Source organism: Mustela nivalis (genome assembly GCF_964662115.1).
Source record: "Mustela nivalis genome assembly, chromosome: 9".
Classification (NCBI taxonomy): Eukaryota; Metazoa; Chordata; class Mammalia; order Carnivora; family Mustelidae; genus Mustela; species Mustela nivalis.
Window position 1 is genome coordinate 117,551,264 of NC_139028.1, and position 12,750 is coordinate 117,564,013.

A 12,750-nucleotide genomic window follows, 5' to 3' on the forward strand; every position below is an offset into this window, starting at 1 on the left:
AAGCCGTTACTTTTCAAATGAGAGAAACAAAACGCCCGACGCGCACGTAGCTCAGGATTCTCTAACCCCTGGGAGCAGCTGTCCTTCCTCTTACCTTTGCGTTCCCTGGGAAGAGGTGTGGCATCTGTGGGCCCGAGTCTCGTGGGGTTTCGTGCTTCTTCAGCAACCGTGGGTGGCACTCAGTGACATTTTCCTCTCCCTATTTAAAAACAAAGGTGGGTCCCAGAGACCACAATTAAGCCGTGAAGGCACCGCGGCCGCAGCAGAGCTGGTCAAACGAAGAGCTGCGTGAAAGCCAGTGCCCCGCCCCCTGCCGCCTCCCTGCCCCCTTCACTGGGGAACACGGATTCCGCCCCATCGGGCTCCCCGGGCACCCCCTGGGTCACACCGTTAACAAACACACAAGTGCCCCTCGGGGAAGAGACAGACCTGCCTGCCCTCTTAGCCGAGGCGCCCGGTGTCAGGGAAGCTTGCCCCTTGCGTCCCGGCCGTCACAATGCACCACAATGCCACTGTGCTGTAATACACTGCCCCTGGGCCCTGCCCCCGGACAGCCGCCCCCCGGCCTGTCGCGGCCCCGCGCGCCATCTCCGGCTGTTATGTTCACCTTCCTACTTGCCCTGCGGCCTCTCCTGTAGCTCTGCAGCTGCTGCCCTCCAGGAAGCCCTCCTGCCGCAGAACGGCAGGGACCCCAGGACCCAGCCTGGCCCCTAGTGGCCTTCGCCTGGGATGGAGAACCCGGGGAGCTGGAAGGAGACCCTGACTGCTGGGCAGAGCTGCCCTTGGCCCCGGGCAGGGGAAGGTGACACTCTGGAGGAGGGCCCCGTGCCCTGGCCTGGACAAGCCAGGGACAGAAGAGGCTGTAGGCCAGCTTTACGGCACCCTGATGGAAAGGACTGTGCAGCCCACGTGCAGACGGGCGCTGGCATGGCCCAGCATGGAGATCACGGCGGCGGGGCTGAGCGAATGAGGCGGCCGGGACTCCTGGGCTCTGTACGTACCTAGAGGCGTGATGACCTTGCTTCTGCCAGTCAGCACTCAGACACAGAGGCCGCAGTGGGGGTGGGCAGCTTAACAGCCTTGCTTCTGTGTGTTAAGGACCCACTGCCGTGTCCATAAACACCCCAGATTGGCCCCCTGGAAGCCGACTCCCATCTCCGGGGCCCAGAACCCAATGGGAAAAATCCCCCTTCCCTTCTGATTTGTGGCTCCAAGTGCTGGGGGCTTGGAAACAGAATTCCATGCACAGGAAGAGATAAGAGGTGATACACGGGAGCCTGGGGCGAGCCTGGGAGGACCTGGGTGGGGCCTGGGGGCGAGCCTGTGGGGAGTGAGAGCTCACGGCTGGCAGTGACGCAGGGGGTTCTGGCGCGGGGGAGGCGTGGCTCCCAACCCCGCTCTCACCTCTCGCCAGGGCCCGGAGCAGAACTCAGACTCAGAGCGGCGAGTCCTCCCACAGGAGGGGCAGGAACTCGGAGCATCAGGCGTTCCTTTTGTGCTTGGGGTGAGGACCACGTGAGTCACCGCACAGAAAGGACTTGCGGGAGGGCCTGCCCGGCGTGTGGCCAGTTCACAGTAAGTGGTGCTCACTGTTGGCGCCCTCCTGTCCGTCTGCACGGGGGCCCCGTCCCGCGGCCGGCTCCCTCTGCCCACAGAGCGCCTGTGGCCTCTGCCCCCTGCCCAGCCCTTTTCAGGGGATCTCAGGGCACAGCTGGCCCCTCCGCTGCTGGCCCGTGAGGAGGTGACCATGGCTTTCCCCCTTTTCTTCGTGAAAAGATGTCACATGCAGACAGTAAAGCGCATTTGCTTTAAGGGTGACGAGAGCAAGTTCCAGGCGTGCCCACGCCCGCGCAGTCGGATCGAGACGCAGAGCGCTCCCAGTGCCTGGAAGGGGCTGCGCCGTCCCCTTCCACATCGAGAGCCCTGATGCCCAGCCCGGGAGGTCACTGCTCCTCCGTCGCCAGTGCAGCAAGTCCAGCCCGTCCTTGGCGTCCATGCCGGTGCCATCTTACTGCGGCGACCCGGTGCTGGCTTCCTGCGCGGTGCCCGTCGTCACCTCTAGGTGGCGAGTGGGGGTGCGGCTTCCCTCCGCTGCTGTGCTCTCTCCGGGGCCAGCGGTGCTTCGGCTCATCCCTTCCATGGTGACAGACCCCCGGGCTGTGTCCAATTTTATTTTTCCTGCTCATGAACGGTGCCGCTGTGAATGCTCCTGCTGCATTTTTGGGGATCGTGAACGTTTTGTCCCCGGGAGAGCCATCTGGAGCAGGAGCACACAGAGGGCTCCCAGGGCACATGTAGGCTTGGCTCTGAGAAATGCTGATGGACACTTTCCCCAGGGACCAAATCACCAGCACCCCATCCCCCAGGGACGACATGCTACTGCTCCAGTGGCTCTGTCCCTCAGCACGTTCTGTCCCTCGGCACTGGAATCCTTGCTCCTGGGGGAGGTGACCTGGCTCCCAGGGGCTCTATTTATGTTTTCCTGGCGACTAATGATATTGGGCACATTCTTGTAGGTCCGCTGGTCGCACTGTTCAAGTCCCCCTGGTCAGCTATTTTCTCGATGGTCTGAGAGTCCCCGGGCTCTCATCACAGATGTCCCCTCCCTCCACGGGACTGGCTTTGCTCTTACGGTTCCCGGTGTAGGAAGAAATTCCTAGTGTAGCTGAAGTGCGGTTTCTTCCCTCTGTGCTGGGAGCTTCCTTCGTCCTGTTTAAGAAATCTTTGCCTGACCAGGATTATTCTGTTACATTTTTTAAAAGTTTTGGTTTTCATCTTACATCTCAAGTTTTCGTATGGTGGGAGTGTGAGTCAGGATTCATTTTTCCCCGTTTGGGTTCTCATAGGACCCAAAAGCTTAGATGTATTACTTTATCTACTTAAAATTTTTTTATTGAAAAAACCCCTTCCCCTTTCAAAATCACCTCAACACCTTACAGTCGGCCTGGACACAATAAACCCCTTTTTGTTTAGATTTCTTTCTCTCAGAAATAGTTTCTATTTTTCAGTATATAGAAGGTCTTTTATGTTCTCAAATCAGATTTTATCCTAAGTGTTTTGTGATTTTAGATGCTTTAGTAATTGTGTATCAAAGATCTTTATTTCCTCTGTTTTTTGGCTAGTATCGGAATACAATAGGTTTTTATCTATGGACCTGGTAAACTGCGATTTTGCTCAAGTTCTCATAGCTGTTTTTGCAGATTCCATTGGATTTTCTGCCGCCTGCCGCCTCCCTGCCCCCTTCACTGGGGAACACGTATTCCGCCCCCTCGGGCTCCCCAGGCACCCCCTGGGTCACACCGTTAACAAACACACAAGTGCCCCTCGGGGAAGTCACAGACCTGCCTGCCCTCTTAGCCGAGGCGCCGGTGTCGCGGGCGCCCCAAGATCACCCTCAGATTCCAGGACTCCCCGGGAGGACTCAGGGCAATTGGACTCTTACAGTCAACACGTGCGAATCAAAATCAGCAAAAGAAGAAACACACGGAGTGTAGGGGAGACCAGGGGAGACCAGATCTGAGCTTCCTCCTGGAGGAGCACCCTGACCCTGCGAGCACCGGGTCACGGCCACACCCGTGGGGGGGCTGCCACCCAGGGAAGCTCACGGGGGACACTGTGTCCTGCGTTTTTGCTTGACCTGTACGTGCCAGAGTCCCAGACTTCTGCAAGGGAACGGGTTCAGCAAAACCCGTACCAAAGTTTAGGGGTCAGAGCGCCGGGAGCCCTGCGGGAAGCGGAGTCCCAGGGGCCGGTCCTCTCCCGCCATCCCTGCAGGAGGCTTTCCGGAGGGAGCCCCCGGGTTGTCATGGCAACTCTCCCAACACGAGGATCCACGAGGATCTTGTGACTCCGGCTCCTTCGCTTCACTTTTTCCGATCTGTAGGTCCCTGCACTTATTTTTTCCTGCCGTATTCTAATCTCTGGGATCTCTAGTATGATGGTCAATAGAAGAAGGCTCTGACGCCATTCTGTCCTTGTCCCTGACCTCACGGGGAAAGAATTCTGGAGCCCTGACGCGGGCTGTAGGTTCTCCCAGGTGTGTCTCATCTATTCCCCCGCTTGCTGGGAGTTTTTCTCATGAACCGGGGTCCCATTTTGTCTTATTGTTTCCCCTCTGCGTGTCGATACGATCGAATGCTTTTCCTTCTTCATTCTGTTAATGTGATGAATTACCCTGATTGGTTTTTGACTGTTCAACCCATTTTGCAGACCTGGAATGACCCCGGCTTGGTCACAATGCCTCAGCATCTGGGAGCATTTCTGGGTTTGGTTCCCAAACCTCGAGCAGAGGACACATTGTATCAGATGCAGAGGACACATTATATCAGATGCAGAGGACACATTGTATCAGATTCTGGACTGTAATTTTCTTTGTTGCCTCTGCCTTGCCCTTGTCAAGTTTTTTTCCTGAGGGTTACAGCTCCGGAAGTGAGTTGTAGAGCCTTCTCTCCGCCCCTGCGGGGCGAGAGAGTTTGTGAAGTAGAGGTATTATCCCTTTAAAAAGTTGGACAGAATTTGCCAATCAGCCCGCCTGGATCTGGTGTTTTCTTTGCCAGAATATTTTCAAGTTAAGAATCCAATTTCTTTAACAGATAGAGAAGCTAGTCCAATTTTTGGTGTCTTCTTGGGCCCCCTTTGGTAAATTACGTTTCTCAAAGAACATACAGTTTTTCCTGTGAGTCACCAGCACTTGGCCATGATCCGGGGCACCTGTGCGCCCTTTCTTTTGGGGACTTCTGTTCTCTCTGCTCCTCCTTGTGTCCAAAAACCACCGACTTATATATTGTCCAGGTTTTTCTTTTTTTTTTTTTTCCATAATTTCAAGTCAACCAGAACTTAACTTTTGCTTTTCCTTTCCTGAGCGAGTAAGAACGAGCGGAGAAGCAGAACATCCTTCTGGAAGCGAGGGGAGGCTCTGGGGCTCCCCGTGCCAGGAGTTCTGTGTCCTCCACACCTGCCCTCCTCAAAGGATGCCGGGACCAAGTGTGTGCAGCTCTAGCTGTAAACCACCACCCCTGGGGCCCTCCGTCCGCGTGCTCCTTTGTGCCCTACAAGCGCGGGGAGCTTCCTCCCCCGAGCTGCCGCCGGCTGCCAGGAGTCACTTGGCTTGATTTGGTGGGGGGGGGCGGCGAAGAATGGGGTGTTTCTGGCTCTCTGTCCTGATTCCTTGCCGTGTGGATTCTGGCCAACGATCCCGGAACTTTCCCCAGCCCGTGATTCAGTGCCAAGGACAGCGCTGGCGTTTGACTGCCGTCAGCTCCTGGGGTCAGGCGTTCACTCCTCTCCTGGGGGACGGAGAGCGCGAGCAGACTCTCTCGAGGTCTGAGGTCAGGGCTGGGAGAGCCCTGGGCAAGTACATCCAAAGCTGTCCCTCGTTTGGAAAACAAGTCTTTCCTAGCCCAGAACTAAGCTCTGCTGGAGCCTGTATCCCTCTCGTAGGGAAAGGCCTGGCAGCCTCGGAGCATGAGGGCCAGGTGGTCCTGGAGTCACAGACTTCTGACAGGAGGGTCGAGCCCTGAGCAGTCAGGGGCTTGTCCCTGCAGTGACTCTGACCCCATGTTTCCGCTCAGCCCGCTGGTCTGGGGAGGCCAGCATCTCTGTGCTCGGTGAGACCTGTGCGCCTGCTCTGGGGTCCTCCTGTGCCTCCGGTCACTCTCTGGGGCCCATCCTGTGAGACCCGCAAACATACCACAGTGCCGCTGGCCTCACATGCCCTGAGCAGCCCCAAAGCATGGAAGCCCAGTTAGCGCTGATGACATGGGACATCTCCACAGCCAGAGCCACCAGGGCCTCGGACACCGGGCTTTGCCAGAGAGGACGCAGTCACGGAACGGCTGCTGGGCAGCTCTGACTCTGGCCACCGTGGGCCTCCCTCCCCTTCAGACCTGGGCGTGGGAGGGAAGGGGAGAGACATCACAGCTGGGGGTCCCCGTCTCTTCCCTACCCTGCGTCACAGACACAACTGTGGGTTCGGCAGCGCTGCTGCAGAGCGGGAGTTGGGATGAAATCAACTGTTTTCCCCGAGTCTTGGAGGGAGGGCAGCAGGGCGATTTCAGGAGCCCCGTGCTATTGTTTCCCGGGGGGGTGTGGGGGAGGGGATGCACTGAGATGCTGCGTCGGGGCCACGACCCTCTGCACCTCAGGGCACACAAGGATGCTGTGCGCGGGGGAGCCCAGGAAGGCTGACAGGACGGCGCCCCACCGCCACACGCGGCTGCGCGTTCCAGGTTGTGCGGCAGGAGGAGGAGCCTGAGGACAGCACAGGACAGCGCTCCCAGAGATCGCGGGAGGCTCCCGAGAAAGAACAGAGCAGTTAACCGGTGAGGGACGCTAGAGGCGCCTGTGCAAGGGAGCAAGGACGACGCAGGACAGAGTGTCTGGTGAGCCACCACGTGTGTTTCCAAAAAACAGACCCGACCGCTATGCCCGGACAAACCCAGAGCAGCCCCGGAGACCACGCAGCAGAGGGGTGCGAGGTGGCTGGAGCTGGGGGGGCCATGCGCATGTTTCCAGTTTTTAAATTCGCTTTTTCTTTTGGGATATTTGCACATCCACGTACAGTTGTAAGAAATTATACAGAAGGACCCCGTGCCCTCGAACCCATTTCTCCCATGGAAACACCTTGCAAGCCAGGATTCGACATGGACACAGCCCACCAGTCCTGCCCAGATTCCTCCTGTGTGTGCATGTGTGTGTGTGACTCTGTGATTGTGTCTCAGGGCACGCTCACGCGTCTACCCTGCAGTCCAGCTACAGAACCCTCGTGCGCTCCTCCAATCCACGCCCCTTCCGGAGCCCCCACATGCACGCGCCACCCCAGAGAGGGCGAGGGTTCCAACACAGGGGTTTGGGGCAGACACAGGTGTTCGGCCCTTGGCACTAGAGTGGAAGGACCCGTTGGTCTACCCGTTCGCTGTGGAAAGACCTCGGAGTTACTGCTGATGTTTGACCATTATGAATAAAGCTGACGTCGACACTTGTGTACAAGCTTCTGTGCGAATGTAAACTTTTATTTCTCTGGGATAAATGTCCAAGAGTGCACAGTGCCGAGCATACTGTCGATTTTATTTTATTTTATAGATTTTATTTATTCATTTGACAGACAGAGATCACACGTAGGCAGAGAGGCAGGCAGAGAGAGAGGCGGGGACGCAGGCTTCCCGCTGAGCAGAGAGCCAGATGCGGGGCTCGATCCCAGGACCCTGAGATCATGACCTGAGCGGAAGGTAGAGGCTTAACCCACTGAGCCACCCAGTTGCCCCATACTGTCGATTTTAAAGCATTAATCATGGAAAAGAAAACAGGATGCCCTCACGTGTCCTGCCTGGAGGAGGGGCTCGGGCAGGGTGGGGTAGGGGCTGCAGCCCTGCCTCCCTTCCTCTGTGCCCAGCCTGCCTCCCCCACAGACTCTGCCGCACACGTTATCCTGAGCATTTCTTGCCCTGACTCAGGTTGGAGGGTTTGCCGAGTTCCTGCTCATGCGGGCACCTCGCTGTGTCTTCCTCATCGGGTAGGCGGGGGGCGGCCCCAGTGTGCCCGTGAGTCACGGTGACCTCTCATGTTTACACTGTGCCCACCAGCTGCTTGTCCCCAGGCTGCTTCCTTCTCTCGGGCTCATGGAGCAACACGGGTCCGGAGCTACCTAGCCTGCAGGCCAGAGGGCAGAGGCCAGGCCGAGCTCCCAGTGGTAACAGATCTGGACCCCAAAGCAAAGGACTCGGCCCGGGGAGGCTGACGAGACTCGCGTGCCTGCCCGTGGCAGAACTGCAGAGCTCTCCCGCCGGCCGGGTCCCCCACTTCGCATGTGTCCTGGGCTTGCATCACGGATCGCTGCCTCGCATGCTGACGTGTAACCAGCCAGAGGTCGCGGGGACCTCCCGACTCCGCCTTCCACGGGGAGGCCGCTGCCGTGTGGTGAGGCGCTCCCGCAGCACCCCCCGCTGCCCGTGTCGGGGGCAGAGAGGCCTCTTGTGGACGCCCACGCCGGCTCTCCAGATGTGGGGAGAGCCCGGGGGGCAAAGGCTGCGGCCCTGGGGAGTGCAGTCCCTGCGGACGCGCTGACGGAAGCCCCAGCCGGCGGCCTCCGCCCTGCTGACGTTCAGCGATGGTGCGAGGTCATATTTCTCAGGGGCGTAAGCCAAGCGGTTTGGGGGGAACCTGTGCCCCAGTGGAAGCCGATCCAAACCCCCGCCCTTCTGGGGTGACTTTCGGACCCACAGGTGGGCTGCCCTCTGTTCCGTCTGGCCCATCTCCCGTGTCACCACGCGGCCTTCCCGTCCCGGTGGTTTCAGGGTCCCCCGAGTGCCCACCAGACTGGGCTCCGGAGAGCGGGGTTTAAGCGCACAGATCTTGGCTCCCGGTGCCACAGCTGACGAGCCGGAACCTTGGTGTGTCCCACGGCTGATCCGTGCCTCCGTGTCCCCGCCCAGAGCGGAGCTGGTAAAGGCAGGCCCGACGGCTGGGATTGCGGTGAGGATCTGCGACACAGGTGACGTCCCTGCGACCGTGCCCCAGTCACGCCGGGAGCGCAGGAGTTGGCGACTGACGGGCGCAGCCCAGGTCCTGGGGCTGGGGATGGACCGGGGGCTGCGGCCTCCGAGTTTCACCCTCCCCCCGCTTGTGCTCGGGGGCTGCGTGGGCGGCAGGTGAACAGTGCGAGGTAGGCTGTGCCTGGCACGTCCGTTCCACGAAGAAATGGAAGGCAGGGAGCCCTGAGATGAACGTGCCAGGGAGGCCTTCCCTGGAGGGCCCTGGGTGTCTGGGCGGGGCTGCCGGCGGAGGGCGCCCAGGTCCGGGGCGGCGGACGACCCGCGAGGCCGCCGGGGCACCGCAGATGTCCATGCCAGCGACCTTGGCTTTTATTCTGAGGCGGTGACCTGATGGGACCCTGCTGTCACGGGAGGACTCTGACTGTTGTGCTAAGAACCCACCGGGTGCGGCTGGGGAGACCAGAGCCGGGCGGGCCTCGGGGGGCTGGCGCTGCGGCCGTGGGGCGTGGGGCAGGGTGCTCGGGCCCCCGGACGGATGCAGTCTGCAGGCATAGCCCGTAGGCCTTCCCTCCGACCGGGCGTGGATGGGAGAAGGGAGTCAGGGATGATTCTGTGTCTGGGTCCAGGGAGCTCGAGTCCAGACTTGCCATCCCCGGGGGGCAAATGACAGGCAGACAATAGGAGCTGCTGACACGTGGGGTTGGAGACGCCTTCCAGACTCCCCGATGAGAACAGAGGACGCATCTGGACATGGGGACAGGACTCAGGCCCAAGTGGTGTCAGTGGAGTTGCTAAGGTTTGGGAGAGAATTAAAAAACCTGGAGATGGGTGAGGCCACTTGGTTACCTGCTTGTCACCGAGAGCCCTTTGGAAGAAGCCCTGTTTATCCAGGGATTCAGACCAATCCCGGGGCAAACCTCCAACCTCACCCGCATTCTGGGATGATGGGGAGCTGTCTGAGGCATGCAGGGCTCCCTGTGGGCCACTGGGGACGGGCCAGATGGGGGACACGGAGTTTCTGGGAGCTGCACCCAGCCACACCCTGCCCATCCCTATCTCTCCTGACCTGCTTCCAACAGATCCGTCCTGCAGACTAGCAAGGGAGATGCAGGAAGCCGATGAACCCACGCCTGGGCCTCTGTCCCTCCCGGAGCCACTTTCTTCCTGGGCACGGCAGCACGGAAGCCAAGCCCCGTGGGCTGCCAGCTGCCATCTCCGGGGTGGAAACCAGCCCCTCTCCCCGAATTCCCTTTGCTCTCTGTCCCTGCCACATGCAGCATTCCTAATCTGTAATGCAACCCTGTCGAGGGCTTCCTGAAAACCGATCTTGATACAGACGCGGAGAGAACCACAATGAGACCCGTCCAGGGCCTCGCCGGCCCGGACACACGGCTCTCAGCAGCTTCGCATGCGGTTGCAGCGACGGCTTTCCAGCACGGGTCTCCGTGAAAACCTACTCATGAATCATACTTGTAAGCTCCAGGCTGAATGGGAGGGCGGCGGAGGAGGAAGTCTCGGAGCTCGCCTCCTCCTGTGAGGCACCAAGCCTGCAGCAGCTCCGCACGTGGGGCCGGTCTCTCCGGGAGGGGCCTGACCGCCAGCAGAACCGCTCGGCCACATCCAAAGAAATGCAGAAGAAGCCACTTCCAGGAGCATAGCGGGGGCACAGATGGGAGCTCTGAGCAACCAAACCTGCAGCACGGGGAGCCGCGGGCAGAGGGATGTCTCAGCATCGAGGTCCTCCCTCCAAGGGTTCAAGCCCCGCTCTGGGCACCCTCTGGGGATCTGCACGGGAATATGAGCCCCCAGAACGCCTGGCTTTGAAAATCAGCGAGACTTCCCTCTGGGAGAGCTGGGGGGCTCCAGGAATGTAAGACCCCAGCCCCATAGTGCCAAGATCCTATGTCAGTCAGTCCAAGACCCTGCACAGACAGGGGACTGAAAGGACATCTATTTACTGACTCATTTTTGGACATGTGCCGGGGGCACAGGGATCCGGGGGAACTTGCTCTAGGAGCGGAAGTGTGGCCGTCAGCAGCTTCTCATCCGCCTTTCCCACGGCGGGTGCCGGCGGGTGCCCGCTGTGACCCTGTCTGTCTCCCTTGACAGCACTGCTCGTCTTACCCCGGCGTTCCCCTGCAGACCCGTCCCGTCCAACGTGCCTGCTTCAGCAGACGCCCCTCCGAGGCAGTCTTGGCCCGCGGGACCCAGGTTTGGCTGAAATCCACCCACGGGACTAAAATGACAAGAGTACGGCACGGTGTCAGCTTTTACTCCCTGAATCACTAGAAACAGTGATTCTTGGATCTTCCTGGGTCCCCGCATTTCTCAGTAGCTGCCATGCGGGCTGGGGCGCTCAGCTTCGCGTCTGGGAATGTCTTTGTCATCTCACCTGCTAGAGACCGCGAGCCTCTGTCTGACGAGCACGCAGGAGACCTCTTCCTTAGACCTCTGTGCCTTCCTTTGGGGGATGGGGTTTAATTTCACAACAGGATTATTGCTTTAGGCGTGAGTAAAAGGGAGAAAGTGAGCAGACATGGCGGAGGGTGGGGTGTCTGAGTACAGGGACCCCTAAGATGTCTCCGTCCTGACCTGCAGAACCCGCAATGCCTCCTCACGGAGCACAAGGCACAAGGGCAGCATGATTACATCAGTGACCCCGAGGCCAGAGATCACGGATGGCCGCGTGCGGTGGGACACATGTGGCCGCAGGAGAGCAGGCAGGGGCTGGAGGGATCGGGCCAGGATCCTAGGGACACCGGGAGCACCAGATGGAGGAAGAGCCAGGACCCCTCCCCGCCCCCCAACAGCGTCCCTGGGGAGCACGGCCCTGCTGCCTGACGCCTCGAGTCTCCTAAGACTCATTTCGAATTCTTCACTCTGGAACCGTGAGAAACAAACCGGTGTTGTTGTCGACCCCACAGCATGTGGCCACTGGGGACAGCAGGACTGCAAGAGAGCACCCCTGGCTTTGAATGTGGCCTCTGCCTCTCGCTGGTTGTGTCACGGGGGATGAGTTGCTTAAACCCTGATCCTGTTTCTTGGCAGGATCGGCCTCTGGAAACGGCCAGCAGCCGACCAACCCTCAGGGGACAGAGCGAGTGCTGACAGGTCCGCGGTCTCCGGCTGAAGATCAGAAACGGAGATTCCTAGAACAACGGCGGAGCCAGTAGGGTCGGCTCCGGGAGAGCGGCTCTTGTCTTCCAAGGCTCTGTGGGGAGGGGGCTCTGCCCCGCCTCAGCTCCCCCTGGACAAGAGCCCCTCTGAACATGGTCACGAGTTCCTGCCGCGGCCCTGTCCTGGGGGCTCTGGACACCAGGGTGGCCCGAGGGACACAAGGAGTCTTGTCTAGAGTGGCACCACCTCCCTGCGCGACGCCGGCCGCGAGCCTTCACCATCTCTGCTCTCCCGGCCCCTGGGGCCCGGTCCAGGCCACCTGGCTCTGGGGGTCCAGACGGCCCCTCTCCCGAGGAGGAGGCAGAAGGCCGGCTGTGTTCCCTGAGGCCCAGGGTCTATGGCTTCACCCTTCCCTGAGCATTTCCTGGACTCTGTAACCAGCACCTGACAGAGGTCCCCATGTCCGATCTCACTGCGCACGGTGGGGCACCCGGGCTTACCCTGGCCTGCTCAGAGCTCGGCCTCTTCTGCATCCAGTGGGGGCAAGCCTGGCCTCGCATTTGCACAGGGATCAACCCGCAGCCCAGCTGACACACACACACAGCACTGAGCTCCTGGACGGAGACAGGCCCAAGGTCTGCACCTGGAACTCTCCTACAGATTCAGCCTGAGAAGCCCTCTCAGAGCAAGGCAGGGAAATCATCACCGCCCTTACTATCCAAATGGGAAAGCCAAGGCACAGAGCGGGCGCGTCCCCTGATCCAGGTCACGCTGTTGTCCGAGGGCGGAGTCTCACAACCAGCACTTCCGGCCTCACTGAAACGAGTTCTCTGCCTGCTTGAGAGAAGGCGGGGTCCACCCCTCGCAGGGCCCACCAGGACAGTGGTTCCCCAGGCAGGCCGGTGTGCACATCGGTCATGTGACTTGTGCCTGGGACCCCGTCAGCCTGGGGGCTGGAATGAATGGGCAGAGGCAGCAGCAGCGTGGGAGACCACCCTGCAAGCCGGCCTGGGGGGTCCGTGCTCTCATCCCCTGCGCCGTTCAGGAGGTCACCTGCCTGTTCAGCCAGTGCCTACTGGAAGCAGGGGAGACCCTGCCCGGCACCGCCCCGTTCCCTCCTTTCCAGTTTCTCCAGGCGGAAGGC

General features: G+C 60.0%; 1 protein-coding gene across 7 annotated transcripts in view; it reads right to left on the reverse strand.

Annotated features, from left to right (window-relative positions):
• The window catches only part of LOC309841386 (actin, alpha skeletal muscle 2-like), a 35,318-nt gene extending 31,955 nt beyond the window's left edge, over positions 1-3,363 (reverse strand). For 3 of the 7 annotated variants that reach the window (XM_082684277.1, XM_082684278.1, XM_082684272.1), the window contains exon 1: positions 95-415. The gene's annotated coding sequence lies outside the window, so the exon portion shown is untranslated. The other 4 variants (XM_082684274.1, XM_082684275.1, XM_082684276.1 and 1 more) reach the window with 4 other exon arrangements.
• Between the last annotated feature and the right edge of the window lie 9,387 nt (positions 3,364-12,750).